Source organism: Hippocampus guttulatus, chromosome 9 (genome assembly GCF_054856545.1).
Source record: "Hippocampus guttulatus isolate MCC_2025c chromosome 9, RoL_Hgut_1.0, whole genome shotgun sequence".
Taxonomy (NCBI): Eukaryota; Metazoa; Chordata; class Actinopteri; order Syngnathiformes; family Syngnathidae; genus Hippocampus; species Hippocampus guttulatus.
Genome location: NC_141269.1, coordinates 7,207,591 through 7,224,208, shown reverse-complemented (window position 1 = coordinate 7,224,208; position 16,618 = coordinate 7,207,591). Strand labels below are relative to the sequence as shown.

General features: G+C 40.8%; 1 protein-coding gene across 1 annotated transcript in view; it reads left to right on the top strand.

The window, feature by feature from the left end:
* The first annotated feature begins 1,490 nt into the window (after window positions 1-1,490).
* Window positions 1,491-16,618, top strand: part of LOC147200116 (alpha-1,6-mannosylglycoprotein 6-beta-N-acetylglucosaminyltransferase B-like) — a 132,656-nt gene continuing 117,528 nt past the window's right edge. Inside the window, exons 1-2 of the mRNA XM_086119158.1 lie at window positions 1,491-1,761; window positions 11,878-12,018. The gene's annotated coding sequence lies outside the window, so the exon portion shown is untranslated. The remainder of the gene's footprint in view (window positions 1,762-11,877; window positions 12,019-16,618) is intronic.

The window sequence follows — 16,618 nt, the reverse complement described above, 5'->3', positions numbered from 1 at the left end:
CAGAGCAAAAGGGCATCCATCTTTGCGGTGTCTGTTTTGTTTTGCTCCCTTGCTCCCTTCCTCCTTTCCTCCGTGTATATCTGCTCTCCAAGAAGGAGGAAAAAACATAGGTAATTAAGTTCAAAGAAGCAGCTCATGTACTCGACTCTGCAAGCAGCCAATTATATTATACCGTGTTTGACTCAGCGTGACTCAGACTTGATTTCTTAGTTTCACTGTTTTTGTGTTTTCTACTGTCTTTGTTATGAATTTATTGTTTATTGTTGTATGTATGATATCTGCTCCATATACAGCACTTTGTATACAGCGGTGTTTGTTTTAAAGTGTTCTATAAGTACAGTTGAGTTGAGTTGAGCTGTTTTGTTGTCCATTAAAAAAAAAGAAAGAAAGGAAAAGCTCCGTTACTTAATAACCAGTATTAGCGATGATTTAAACCTTGATTTCTTTTGAAAACCGTCAAACTGGTTATCGTTTTTCCTAAATATTCATAAATTTCGGAAACAATCAAAAACAATTGCCCGAATCCGACTAAATCTTCTGAACTACAACATAAGAAGCTACCTAAGAACACTTAAAGATACAAAATGTTCCTTAAATTTTACGCAAACACTCGAGATGTCCTGATCATGTTTTTTTTGGGGCACCCGAGTCTCATTCTTTGTTTGAGTCCAGCCCCCCCCCCCCCCCCCCCAAAGAGAGCCTGCAAGCATTTTTTTTTCCCGCCTCTTTTTTTCAGCACTGAATTTGATAATACACACATTGAACATTTACACGGGCATGAAGACAAATAAACTTGCTTTTCTTCACCTAAAGTCATGAAAATCTCGTTCTATTATCCTCCCAGAATGTTCTTTGCCAGTGTGAATTGCGCCTGTTGATTGTAGTTACAGAACACAGCTATTCTTCTCTGGCATGAACGGCAACGGGTGGGAACAGATTAATTAGATCATCTGCCATCTTGTCAAAGAGCATTTTCTGGTTCTGCCTGTCACTGCACGTCAGTTGCATCGGGATAAACAAAGATGCGTTTGGGTTTTTTTTTTTAAGTCATCAGTTGATAACTTCGGGATCACTTAAATTGAAATGGAAAATTTCCCGCGGCACACCTCATCATTTTAAAACTGCAGAGTCATGTGCTGCTGCGCACATGTTTGGGAGTCACTGCCTAAATACATATTTGACAATAGTAAACTCTCAAAGGGGATTACGCCGCACCCCCCACACACGCACACATAAAAGGTTTTTCATGTACGTGTGCACTTAGTCAAAACACAGTATTTTCACAATTTTACTGCGTTCATGAAATAAGAATTAGACAGAATGATTCATCAATTTTCAGAGATTGGGAGCGGCCATGTTGGGCAATATCATTCTCTGATGTCGGCCGAAATAATGTCACAGCTTTACTTGTTAAACCGACCGTCTCGTGACCAAGCCCGGAAAACAGGTTAGTGGAGTCCTTGCGCAAGCCCAGATAACTCCCATAACTATAAGTTGATGACATCATGGTCTGAACAAAACTTGTGATTAATACGTTTTTGTTTGGGGGGGGGTTGTTTTTTTGCCTGCCACACTCAAGAAAACAAAACTTAACTTGTACATACCCGAATAAAGTGGATCCAATGGAAGCAAATGTTTTTTTTTTTTTTTTTTCTCCCAGTGCAGCCAAGATTCAAGATCTGGTAGAGATTCAGCCGTACTGCCACCGTGAAGTGAAAACCACAAAATGGAAACCCTCGCAAGGAGCATGGACGAGAGATGGTAAGACTGAACTAATTCCATGCTCCACGGCAAATCCGAATAACTGCAGAATGTATATGTCCTTCCCCATCGTGCTTCTGTGGGTTATGTTGGCATCTTGCAAACTAACGTCACGGCGCAATACTGCCACCGACTAATTTTCTTTCCACCGCGAGGAAACCAATGTGAATGAATAGTTGCTGGATGTTGTGAAGTGTGCTGGTGCCAATAACTTCCTCTTAATTCGACCAGTTTATCCTCTGTCATTGTCATTAATGAGCGTGCGCCCCAAAATTGTGAAATGAACCTAGTACACAGCACATTATGGATCATTTAGCACAGGTGTGGCTACGTTTCAGTCACCTCCCAGATTTTTTGCTGCTTCATTAGCTCTGATGTATCGATTCTAAATGGCGCAGTAACGAAACAGACTTTGTTCCTGAGCACCGAGCCCGTCTTTGCACCTTCCAGATTTCCTGGGAGACAGTCATTGTCGCCGCCGTGTTCTGGGCTTCGCAACGACATGGAACCAAAACAAGCCCAGGGGAACGCCGCGTTAAGCCCCTCCTCCCTCTCCTCGCCCCATCCCATAAACACTAACGGCAGATGTGCCTCGTGATCGGCGCTCGAGTGTTTTTGTGTGTCTGTCCCGTGAACGACAGGGTGACCTTGCCTTACCTTATCTTCCTCCCACTGCTTGACACAAACATGCCGACTAAGGTGTACTGAGGAGTTCAAACTCCATGCTGCATACAAGCCAAAACCAGCATTTACCTCTCATACCGGAAGAAAAAAAAACAACGCTCACAAGCCACCCAAACCCCCCCCCCCAAAAAAAAAAACACTAACTTGTACCAAAAAAAATAAACCCTCTTAAGGGTCATCCATAACCCTTTCACCGACACCCCAAACAATCTCTCACTTGCAATAAATTCTCCCACACTCACCAGCAAACCTTTCCGCAAACTCTCACATTCGCACAAATCCAAAAATCCACTCACCAAAAAAAAGAAAAAAACTCTGGCCTCACAAAAAAAATTCATTCTTTGCAAGAATGCTCTCACAGGAAAAAAAAAAAACGTAGTCACCACCAAACTCCCATTCAACAAAAAAGTCTTAACACCCAAAAAAAACCTCTCATTGAACCAAAACACCTCTGACTCACCCAAAATCTCCCACTCTTAACAAAAATCCTCTCACTCACATCTAAAAGCCTCTCAGGTGCATCGCAAATCTTCAAAAAAAAACAAAACCAAAAAACACTCACACTCACCCCAAAACTCACTCTGACTAAACACCTCTGACACTCTCAAAAAACTCTCCTTATGGAAAAAAAAAATGCTCTCGCAAAAGAACCTCCCACTTTCTGTAAACACTTACACTCAACAACAAAAAAAAAAAAAATCTCACTCACACCAAAAAACTCCGACTGAACCGCCCTAAAAATCTCACCCTCAGGACGGGTCTGACTGAAAATCATTGGTTGAAAAGTTTCTACTGTAGCTACTATGCTAATATTGTTAGCCCGTCTCTGTCATTTCGGATGAGTTAATATACTAACATTAAGCTAGCTGACTTTCACAAGGCAAAGTGGTGTGGCTTAACTCAATGCACATGCCACTCTCTTTTTTTCATTTAACAGTAAACTTCGACTGGGAATGTCAATGCCCAGTTTGAAAAAAAAAGCCAAGCGCACACACAAATCCATCACCGTTATCAGTGAATGCTTGCTATATTTAGCTTTTATGATCCCACCGTGCAGTGGTTTCTTGATGAGAACACTGCAAAATGGCGACAGCCTTGTCCTGCATATTATAATGACATTGTGCTGTAATGGTGGGGTTGGCCTTACAATGATCTTTCTCATCAATGAAGAGAATCATGCTTCCGAGAGCCTTTTATGGCTAATAAGCGCATCGCGACTCGCGGGGTTCAACTGTTTGGCGCTACCGGAATAGCACAGCACATTGTCTCCAAGGTGGTCATAGTGAATGAAAATAAAAAAAGTAATGAATGAATTAATAATTCAAGTAAAATTGAGAAAAAAAACCCAATTTTTGTTCACAAAGTAATATTAAAAATGAAAGTGTATCAGAAAAAACAAAAATGAAGCGGAACTGCATCTTATGTTTATAAAAAAAATGGCAATAATTATTGGGAAAATTTCCTTCGTTTTCATATTTGTCAAGATCATACTTGAGCTATTGAGTTCGAGCTATGACTTGAAATGTATTTATTTCTCTCTTATTATACATGCGCACACACACAAAACATGGTGTTGGATTGACTCAATTTTATTTCATCAAGTGGTGACACACAATAAAATAATCTGCATCCAGATGTATGCAGTACTAGATGTACAGTCTACTCAAAAAATTTCTCCTGGATACGAAGAAGTAAGATATCCTTTATTTGTCCCACACTGGGGAAATTTACAGTCTACAGCAACAAAATTGGGGGGTAGGAAGAAGACAAACAACGTGTTTGCATTCACAAAAATAAATGTTTCAATTTCAATGTCCACAGTTCAATTAAGTGGAATATAAATATAGATATACTGTAGATAACGTGGCTGTGCGATTTACAATTGTTTTTCACGTAATTTTATTATTATTATTTTTTACATTTATACATACATTTAATCTGTGCAACCACTTGCCGAAATAATCAAGCAAATTCAACAAAAATTGTTTCCGTGTAGCGACAGAAGAGAGGTGACATTTTGGTAAATTTTAGGTTATTTTTTTGCACAATACTTGGCAACCTTTTTTTTTTTTTTTAATAATCTTGTTGTATTTAAAAAATAAGACGAATACTAAAACTAATAAAAATGAAACTGAAATGAAGCATTTTCCCAAAAACAAAAAAAACGAACAAACTTGCTCGAAAATTAAGCTAAAACAGAGCGGGGGAAAAAACTACGGTAACTGTAACGAAAAATCCCAAACTATTCTAAATAACCCTGATTCTTTCAGGTTTAATTAAACGTCGGCTCGCTCTCAATGACAATTCATTTACAATTTGCATAAGCGTGACCGTGTCAGTAATGTATAGTGGCTATCAGTAGTGGGCCTTTTAGAGCAGCCTATTGTGCAAGGTGTAAAATACGGGAAACAATGACAAAAATGCTTGAGAGTGCTTCCGTTTTGAGTGTCCTGCATTGTGCGCGATGACTCACGACCACACTGTCATTTGTAATAACTCACTGGAACAAGTGGATAGAATATACTACTACTCTCTATTGTTCATGTTATTTGGAGCATGCATACCTTTCCCGACAAAAATAATACAATGTGAACATTATCGAGAGGTCAGAATCGAGGGTATCATTTCGTAGAGTACTAACCATTTATCACTAGGTCTCATTTCCCAGATCCTTTTGTGTTTTATGATGTTCCGGCAGCATAATGGCCAGATGGTCCCATGTACTGGACTGAAACTAATTTTGTTAGCAGTGCGCATACTTCCACCGTCGTACTCAACATGAACCAGCAAAAGATGTTTGATTACTTTCCTGAAATTCAATTTCGGGTGGTGGTCCATCAATCTTTTTCAAATGCTCACGTAAAATTAGTCATTTTCTATATTATTATTATTATTACTGTCATTATTATTACCGTTTTTTCTGGATTATAAGTCACTCCGGAGTTTCAGTCGCACCAGCCATAAAATGCATAATAAAGAAAAAAAAACATATATAAGTCACACTGGAGTATAAGACACATTTTTGAGGGAAATTTATTTGATAAAATTTAACACCAAGAACAAACATGTCATCTTGAAAGGCAATTGAAAATAAAAATAAAAATCGAGAACAACAGCCTGAACAAGTGTACGATATGCTAACGTTACATGACGCATAAGAAAACGAGTTGAGAACATGCCTGGTATGTTCATGTAACATATTAAGAGTTATTCAGATAACTACAGCTTTTAAAACAAAACAAAACAAAACATGCGAACAACTTTACCAAACCGTCAGTGTCACTCCAAATCACGAAATCCAATGAAATCTTCATCCTCGGTGCCACAACAACTCCGCCAACTCCGCAGGTAGAAGATGCCGCACTTCCCCTTCTACAGCACTATAACTGCGGCTTGAGTATGATCATTTCATGTTTTAATTCAATTCGGCATGCTTCCGATGCGCATCCCTTAGCCACCAGGGGGTTAGCATATCACGTACAGGCATGCTATGTAAATTTGAGGTGGCAACTAAGCTGCGGTGATATTGTTTTTTCGCAGAGGATGAACAAGATATACCTGTGTGTTAGTATTGTTGTATGCATGAGTTGCTATCGTTCTGATTTGTTTAGTTTTATAAGGCTTCGCGCTACTGCAACATTAATGCTAGTCTCGTTAGCCCGTGCATGGTGTTTTGTATTGTGTGTTAGCATTAAGCTTATGGACTTTGATATGGCAAAGTTAGGTAGTTTTGGTCATATGTGTGGAAATCCCTTTCATTTTTTCCATTTTGTTTTATATTTTTGAGGTGCCGCTAAAGTATTTTTTGTTCTGGAGCACAGCAGCACTTTATAGACCATTGTAAATTCCAACTTTGGAGATACCTTTCCGACTGTGCACACGTTGTGTGTCGTAAACACATCTAATGCCTCACACAGTGCTATTGATCATAGTAAAGGTCAGCAGTATGACTTACAAATTAAATGGATGACAATTTATTGAGTCACGCCGTACATGAGAGTGGAGGCCACTATTCGAGCTGATACGGCAAACGTCTAGTTTGCTCTTTTCTTCGCGGTGCCACTGCCTCTGGAAGAGAAATCTAAACCTAGAAAGTAAGAGTGATTCCTAATTCCAGAGAGAAGACGGCGAGTTAATGAAATAGATGCTGGATGATTTATTTAAGGCCTTCATAAATCCATATTACATGACAGCCAATTGGGATGGACCCTTGTCACACCTTTTAATGCTGTCTGCGTTTCAGGTTACAAAGCCTGTTCAACAGGTTGCTGTGTCTCACTGACCTGTCATAACACTCTTGCTTGTCTCATGTGAGTGTGTGTGTGTGTGTGTGTGTGTGTGTGTGTGTGTGTGTGTGTGTGTGTGTGTGTGTGTGCGCGCGCACATGCCTCTGTGTTCTGTTCCTTCCTGTGCAAGTTGCTGCTTTTTTGTCTTACAGTAATTACCTTTCAGCTTCCTGCCCCTTTGTCTTGAACCCAGACTTGAGACACAAGCACTGTATCTATTTAATTACCATATTTATTAACCAGTGAATTCAACTCAGCAGACTTTACCATAAGCAGCAGTTTGGCAAATATTGAACAATTTATCAACAAAGACTGTTTAATGCCAACCCCAGTAAAGGTCGAGTGACAAACTACATATAATTGCGAGACTAATAAAGGTTTTCTTATCTTATCTTATCTTATCTTAAACAAAGAGAAATACACCTTGTATATTTCTCTTGTATAAAACAACTTCCTAAAGAAAGGCCAACACTGTCTTAATCCTTAATTAGCATCTATGTTGCTGTGATTTAACCCTTTTTTGCAGTGGTGTGAACACAAATAGTTCAGCAACTGCATGTTGGGCATTAATTAGTGCTGTACTGATGAGCTCAGAGAGGAGTTGAGACGTTACGATGAATCCTATTTAAAAATCCTCTTTAAAATACATGTTACAACAATTGTTGTTGTTTTTCTTTTTTACTTTGATGGGGAAGGCCAGAACGGGTTACAGTGGAACCCAAACTCACCGTTTGGCTTTTTCTTTTTTCCTTCCCACAATTAACCTTTTTCCATTTTTATTTTTGGGTAGCCAACTGGAGGTTTATCCCCGTTTAAAGATGATTTCAGAGAAAACCGTGATTTGAGTTACGAGCATGGTCGGGGTATAAATTAGATTTGTATCACAAGGCATCTCTGTGTAGTAAGTTGCACATTGCTGGCGTTGGGTGGAATCTTCACATTTCCAAAACCATCACTTTTCAGGGAAAAAAAAAGAGAGAGAAAAAAAGAGTCATTTTCAACCCTTTACATTCGTCAGTAATTTGAGAAATAACAGACCCGCATGGGTACTGACCAATAGTATTAATTTGTGAAAAAATATGAGATTGAAATTTGGACCACTGAGGTTTTCGGCTTTGCGTCGGTGATTGTAAAATATGCTATATCAATGACAAAAAAACAAAACTGTTGTTACACTTCTTGTTAGAGTCTTTGTTGGAAATGTTATTGAGAAGGGAAGGCTTTGAGGATGTGCTATTTTGCCTTCTGGTCAGATCATCTGCGCACGTACCGACACGCACACACATGCTGTCATGTCACGTCAAGGCGCTGCCACGAAATGACGGTGTTCCAATGTGACACATGCCAAATAGAAAATGTTGCCCTCTGTTGCAAAATCAAGCGTCACGGCTCAAGGAATTCAATCTGTTTCTCTCTATTCACTGCAAGGGCACTCGGGCAAAAGTGAGCACACCGAGAACTAGAACATTTGATTTGGCTTTTGTTTTTGTTTCGTCTCGCGGTACATTCTGACCTCTTGACTGTCTGTGGTCCTCAGCCGCGAGCGTTCAGTCCTTCAGAAGACTTTATTCGAGTCGCACATTTGCCTCCGAGTAGCAGCATCAAAATCAGGGATGCTCCAATGAGTTGTAAGAGGAAAAGTAGAATCCATGCCGTTGCCACGCCAACCCCAGATTTCCTACTTTTCTGGTTTGTTCATTTTTGTGGACTAGCCGTGCTTGCGTTTTTTAAATTTTTTTATTTATTTTTATTTTTTAAGAGCACAGACGTGTTTTCTTCCTTTGTCATGCATACAAGTACAGTGATGCAAGGCAGCAGAGGAGCTGATCATGTTTTGTGAGCACTCAGCTTAGCATTCAACAACACTCTAACTTAGTTTTGGTATGGTGAGTCAAAACAATGGGCTGTCCACCCCCAAGTAGCTCCTAAGTCGTGCAATTCTTTTTGCAAAGGGGACACATGAGAAACTGGAATGCGTGCAGAGGGCCAAGACAACAAGCTAACCTAATCTTTGTCGATACTATTTCAAATGTTGTTAGAAAAAGCCTATTGTCGTTTCAAAAACAAAAAAAAAAACAAAAAACGCTACGCATGTCAATAAGGTTTGCGTTGTTGTCATTCAGCAATTTTAAATGAAAACCATACGCCGTCATGAAAACGACATCTTTATACTTGAAGAAATTAATCTTGTGCAACAACTGCCGACTCATACTAGCCTCATCGCGACTCCCAACTATATAGATCTGGGGTCCCCAACCCCCGGGCTGCGGACCGGTAATGGTCCGTGGGTCATTTAGTACCGGGCTGCACAGAAAGAATAAATAACTTACATTACTTCCTTTTTATTTATTTTGGAATCTGAAAGAAGTTTTTGTTTTGAAAAATAAACTGGATGATAGGAAAGTAGTCCTTTTGATATTTTGTGGTGTATTTTGGGGAGGAATCAAATCATCTATAAGCCATTTATTTTGAAGGATAATGTTGTGAGATGAGTTTGAAGTTCCGTTCACATCATTGATTTGTTTCATTCTATTCCTTTGACTCGAAATCATAAATTGGCTTTAGCTCATATTTAAAGACAGTCCATTAGCACTGAAGCACATCATAATATCCTGAAACCTATTCTCTAGGTTATTTAAATTTTTCCCAGCATAAAATAAAATGTTACCAGCCGGACCCCCCCCCCCCAAAAAAAAACTTTTTAGCAAATTACAAACAATGACAGTGCTGTTCACAGAACATGTTGATGCGATTAAACATAATTATAGGTAATTATAATTTTAGAGAGGAGTCAATTACCATACTCGTGAATCAGGGGTGGATGATTTCCCTGTTCCGGGGGAGTAGCTCACTGTACAAACACCGTGAACATCTTCCGGATGGACCGAATGGATGTGTGTCATTGTGTTGGAGGTCAACACGCACATACTCAGCCATGTCCTGAAAGGCAGTGTGTGTGTACTGATTGGAAGATAAATGGAGCACTTTCTTGTTCCTGTTCCTGTCAAACACATCGGGGAAGAGGATTTGTGTACATTATTGTCTGTGGCCGATGTCCTAATCCTCTGGCCTGGATAATGGAATTGAGCGATGCCGATAACCATTGTGCCCTTCCCTCCACTCATTTGCTAATAAATATCTTGTTGTAATGTTGATTTCTCTGCGGCGCCCATCTGTTTAGTTCCCTGCTTTCTTAGGCCCTTTCCACATAGAAACAGGAAAAATTCTCATCAACACTGACGTGATGTAGTTTGTAGTATGTAGGCCTGTGCGGCACTGTCACACTGCCGCTGTCATTTTAGGAAACACAATGGCATCGTTTCTGAAACTGTAAAAATGTCCAAATCGGGCCCAAAGTGTCAATATTTGCTTTTGAACATGTTATGTATCTATAAAATATCAATTTTCTATGTCACAAGCTGTAACCAGGAAGCCGCACATGAACAAACTGACTGTGTGTGTGTGACTAACTGTGATTGTGTTTGAAAGAATACAGGTGTAGTTATATCCAAAGTGAGGATATAACTACAGGTCCGACATTAATGGTGGCCTGCCGGCCAGGGCAACCCAATGTTTACTGATGCTCGGTATAAATATCACAAATAAATGTTCATTCTTTCTTTTAATATCTAATATTTAACTCTTTTTTTAATCCACTTAAATTGATCAATCATCTTTGCTCTTTTAAGGCCACTGCGCACATTCAACCGTCCCCATTCACTTGACACCTTGTGCACTACGTACTTGCAGTGTGCATTTTGGTCACTTGGGTATATGCTTCACTATTTCATTGACTGGGCGGAACCGGTCCAGGGTGTCGATCGCCCCTCATCGATCGCTTTTCATGAAAAAGAAAAAAAAGCTAAAACGAACATACGCCTGAAAGAGAACAGGACAACCTAGATGTGTCATTTCTGAGCTCAGACTCCACAAACAGGCACGCACACACATGGACAGCGGAAGGAACACTTGCGAGGATACGACACAGGACATCTTGCATTGTCTCGTAGCTGGCGGCGTCGTGCGCATGAATCACAAAATCACAACGCCTTCCTTCCTTCACTCGTCTGTCTCACCGCGCCTCAGTTAGCCACCTGGCTTGCCGCTGTGCCCCACGTGCGGCCGTCACAACTATTTCACCGAGCTCGTTCACAGCCCAAAGTCTAATTACTCTCGATAGGATGATAAACCAGCAGTGAAAGCTGCGGAGAGCGCCTTTCGCAAGGCGCTCCCACACTCGACATGAAAACATCAAATGTCCATGTGGGAGAGCACCGGCATGACAACAGCTTCAACTGTCAGCTAATTGGTGATGTCGGTAACACGATTTGGTGATAGTGGCGTCATCAAACATGTTCCTGTTTCCTGATGGGGAAATCAAATTGAAGTGACAGCACTGCGCATTCCTGATGATCTAATTGCCCTTGTTCAAAAGTAAACACGTGGACTGCACTTCGTAAAACTCATTCACTGCCATTGATGAGTGTACTTGTCAGTTGTGATTTTTCAATGGGGATGGGTTGGGGGGGGGTCATCTGATGCTATTCCTCTGTAAATTTCCAACTTGGAAACAGCTTCATTGATACACATCCGCTAGTAAATGGCATTGATGCCCCGTTTTAGACATCACATCGGCACAGTTTATGAGTCCACTTGGGAGAAACTGCTGCATTTTGTGCAACCTATCTTGCTTCTACTGCTGAATATAAAAGAACAGAAAAAGACAGATCAGGCATTTTTTTCCTCTTGAAAGGAGAGTCTAGTCTTTAATTAGGGAGTTTGGTGTATATAACGATTGAACTACAACAGGGGTGCCCAATAAGTCGATCACGATCGATTGGTAGCTCGCGGCTTGGTCCCAAGTCGATCGCGAAAGTGGTAGGGGGTGGGGGGGACCCAAACCAAAACAGTTGTGTGTCTGTGTGCGTGTAATTAACGCTATATTTTTGTTTTAGTGCATACTGTGCCCCTAGCATCCTATCATTCCCACTTTCACAAAAGTATTTAAAAAAAAAAAAAGGAAAAAAGCAGGTCATCTTTAACCTGCAGTGGCACGTGACCTGCATCACCGGAAGTTGTGTGTTGCAATCGCAGTTTGCGATCAGAGATGTTGCGCTCTTTTATTGTTATTCTCGTTCTCATTCAGAGTTTGTTTCATGGACCATTCACCGAGGATACGGACAAAGAATGGAAATCATGGAGTGCCGGGAGAAGCAATTTCAAACGGGACACGTGAACACGCTGCAGAAAGTGCCGTCCCATGCCTCCGCGTCAGGTCTCTACTAAGGTAGGCAGTGATTTGCTTTTCAGGTTGGTTGATCGACAAAAGGTCAAAAAAGGTTGGCCACTCCTGATTTTCAACATCCTTTGTGTGTTGAAAATGTTTTGAAAAAAAAATGCTGTCAGTGAATGAGATCTATTCGAAAAGGATGTAAGAAATAAATAGATAAATACAATTCTACAGGTACACCAAAAAATATCGTACAGAAGCGTAGCGAGTCAGCTCAAGATGGTTTCATTTGATTTTATCCTTTCACAGTTGAGTGTTGTGGGTCAAGAATTCGATTTATTTTAGCTTTATTTATGAATCCGGACAAGTATCTCTGATCACACATGAGCTGTGGAAGGCAGTGAAAGCAATAGCAGAGTGAACTTTCCTTGTGGCCATCCATGTGCGAGCGAGTCACATTTGCTTGCGTAAAAACTGTCAAACATCTCAAGCCAAAAGCATCCGTGTCTGCCCGATGACGCGGAGGAGCACGAGAAGCTTGTCAGCGTGAGTCCAGAATGTTGATTGTGTGATGATTTGAAGTTACCCCCCCCCCCCCGACAAAATGAGGGGGGAGGACGTTGAGCAGCATTTACAGTACCATAAGAATTTCTTAATGAAATGAATGGGTGTGAATGAGATGTCAAAGGATGAGACTGTTACAGGTGAGTCAGCCAACATTCTTTGTGTTTGCCTCTTTTTTGTTCTCCGAGTGTGGCTGACGCACATTGGTTTGGCCGAGTGAACGTTTGAATCAAGTTCCAAAGCAGACATATTTAATCGGACATGTGTCTACATAAATATTGTCGATGCTCTCACAGAGTTTGAGATTAGAAAACAAAAGTTCAGGGCTTTTCTATTTAAAATATCACAACACATCTCGTCAACATGACTGATTTAGAACAAAATAAAGATGTTTGTTGGCATTGGGCTGAAAGCTCTCATGCAACAATTTGGTAAATGTCATATATAGTGTATATATATTTTTTTCAATAATCCATCCTATGATTCAGTGCACGTGTAGGTGGACTGGGAGCCAGCGTAAAGCATTCGGGACTGCAGAGATATGTTCTGATCTCTAGGCTACGGAAACAACCATTGCCTCCTCAAGATGAACCAGTTTTGCAATCCGCTTAAAATGTTAACGTTGGCAATACTTTCTGGCGGCTGTACTACATGTGTGATAAATGCTGTAATTACTCCCTGGGAACAGACACACGCACACACGCACATCGAAATGCACAAAATACATGCAATCAAACATGAACATTTATGGAATAGCAATACAATCGTGATTTTTTATTTTTTTTTTTTGTAACTGGGGTGGATGTTCAGTACTGTATGTCCAATGCACATTTGCACACTGCAATATTCTCCCACATTCCAAAAACATGTATGGCAGGTTGATGGAACACCCAAAATTGTCCACAGGTGTGAGGGTGGATTAAAAAAAAAAAGGATGGATGGATGTCAGAAGCGTATCTGCGTCTTTACGCACAAAAAAACACTCACAACACCGGGACCACGGAGCGCCACGCTATCTTGGTCCTAGCACCTGATCTGACACTGTGATGGAGCACTCCTCCATGTTGTCTCGGGTGTGAGCCCACCCCCCACCCCAAAAAATAAATAAATAAATAAATAATAAAAACTTTCCAATTGTGTGTGACGACTGGGGAAATGTCGATGACGCTTTCTCTTTTTAAGATGAATGTGTGTGATCTCAACCAACAAAATTGCTTCCCCCCCCCCACCCCCACCTCCCTTTGCTATATGATGGAAATGGAAGTCTCGGGGGGTGGGGGGGTGAAGGTAATCCCTGTGAGCGGATGGTGACTAATTAAAGCTGCCACGTTAATTGCATCTTTACCTTTCGACATGCTTGTCATGGGGATGAAACGTTTACGCTGTGAGTTATGTCATCATGTTAAATGGGATTTTAAGTAGGACAGGGTGATGCCGCCGGGAACATTTCTTTATTTATTTATTTGTCACATTTTGTCATGGGGGAAAAGGCAAGACAAAAAAATCTAAATAGAAAATCAAGATGATAGTGAAATTTGTCTCGGTCAATTTTTAAAAAAAATTATTCCGAACCCGATGATGAGAGGTAGCAATATGCTAATAATCGGTGTTGTTTCTGGCAACTGTCTTAATTTGAATGATTTGGCTGAAAATACATATTAGGTGTACTCACATTTTAGTCGTTCCAATGTTGTCCATCCATCCATCCATTTTCCGAACCGCTTGATCTTCACTAGGGTCGCGGGGGGTGCTGGAGCCTATCCCAGCCATCTTCGGGCAGTAGGCGGGGGACACCCTGAATCAGTTGCCAGCCAATCGCAGGGCACACAGAGACGAACAACCATCCACGCCCACACTCACACCTAGGGACAATTTAGAGCGTCCAATCAGCCTGACATGCATGTTTTTGGAATGTGGGAGGAAACCGGAGCACCCGGAGAAAACCCACGCAGGCCCGGGGAGAACATGCAAACTCCACACAGGGAGGCCGGAGCTGGAATCGAACCCGGTACCTCTGCACTGTGAAGCCAACGTGCTAACCACTGGACTACCGGGCCGCCCGTTCCAATGTTGTGATTGTTTTATTTGACAAAAAACACCAAAAGGTATCAGTCTAGTTTGTGTTACAACCCCCCAGCTAATGCTATTATTCGTCTTTCAACAAATGCACATCACATTTCAAGTGCGGCACAAATGCTGACAAAATACGAGCATATTAAGAAAATAGATTGGCCTTAACTCTCAAACAAGCCAAACAAAAAACACACTTTGATATCTTATTATTCACATGGCTGTCCCCCGCCCTGTACTTGAGCTTTCTGAGCAAGTGCCAAAATTATAATCTGTACTATTGGCGTTTGTAAGCGTGCCGCTAACTTTACAGAAGCCAAGTGTGCTGTATATTGTAAAGTAATGATTCTATTTTTGACAAAGAATAAGAAAACCTTTATTCGTCTCACAATGGAGAAATTCCCAATTTACAGCAGCAAAGTAATGAAAGGAAGAAAGTAGAAGAACAAAAAGTATAGGAGCTGCCGTAAAGGCAGCCACTCACGCGGGGCCTTCTTGAAGTCATAATAAAAGTACATTTAAAAAAAAAAAATAAGGTGAAGAAAGCACAGATCTGTTTTAAAGACAGGGAGGAAAAAATAAACAGTCGACAGGAAATCTTTTCCTGTTAGAAGTATCCTTTTACAAAATGACAACTTTGGATCACCTTCCTTTCCTTCCTTTACCACATTTGTTTGTTCTCACTGACGGATCATCTGAGCTCTCTACCACATGCTGTCCCGGAGCGCCGCTTTCGACTTTGTGTCACATGGTGATGCCTGATTCTATGCCCCAGGGGTTTTTTTTGAGAGCATTTTATTATGTTCATTCACCAGGGAGTGATTCATACGTGCTACCAGATGGTAAATCCACCGTAACTCGAGTTTATGGAATTGTGAAACGGCATCAGTGTCACAATGACATGAAGTGATTCTTATGATAACACCAAAGGAACCGATATTGACTCAAAGGAATATTTCCATCGCATTCTAAATTGTTGAGATGCACCTGTAATTTCAAATGCGACTAAAGCAAGTTGAGCTAAACCATGAAGAATGGGACAATCCACGTCCTCAAACATCAATCAAGTGTAAATATCAAATGCCAAAGAGTGGTATTTAGGAGTGTGTGTACACCAGGGTGTGATATTTAGGTTCTTCAGCCCTTCGGAGAATCCCGTTGCACTTTTTTTTTTTTCCTGTGCCTACTTTCCCCCTGAGGATAGAGCCTTAATCCATGCAACTCAACTCAACTGTACTTTTAGAGCACTTTAAAACAAACACCGCTGCATACATGCTCAGCAAAAATAGTTCATACAACAACAAACAATTAAACAATACACTAACAACAAAGGACAAAAGGACAAAAAAACTGTCAAACTAAAAACCAAGCCTCATGCTGAGTCAAAAGCCGAAGAATAGAACTGAGTATGAAGACAAGTCGGCATGTGAAAAGGAATCCGCGCCAGTGGTTTGCCACACAAATGCTACTTGACAAGATGTACAGCTTAACATTTTTTGAGCCCCAAAATAATGTGAGAAACAAAATGGATATGTAAATTCTTGTGTGTGTGTGTGTGTGCGTGTGTGTGTGTGTGTGTGTGTGTGTGTGTGTGTGTGTGTGTGTGTGTGTCGTGGCGCTGAAAGCAGTGAGTCACAATCTGTCAACGGGATGCGACTGAGCTCTCAGTGCATTCCTCAGCCTGATGACCTACTTGCGCAAATGTTATTTTCCAAGAAGACAATGGGGGGTACTTTTATCTCATTGTCATTCCAGGCACAGCACGTCGGAAACACTGATTGTTCCAAAGACGCTGTTTGACTATTTTATTATCATTTTGCGTGTCTCGTGTCACTGCTTTTATATCTGTGTGTGTGGGTGTGTGTGTGTGTGTGTGTGTGGGTGTGTGTGTGTGTGCGTGCGCACCCAACACTGCAAATATTTCCCCCAAAATATGCTGTATGAATGAAATGAGATTACAAAAAATAATTGCCACATGCAAATTTCCTGCTGCTCCTAGTGAGAATATGATGAGGTGTGAAGA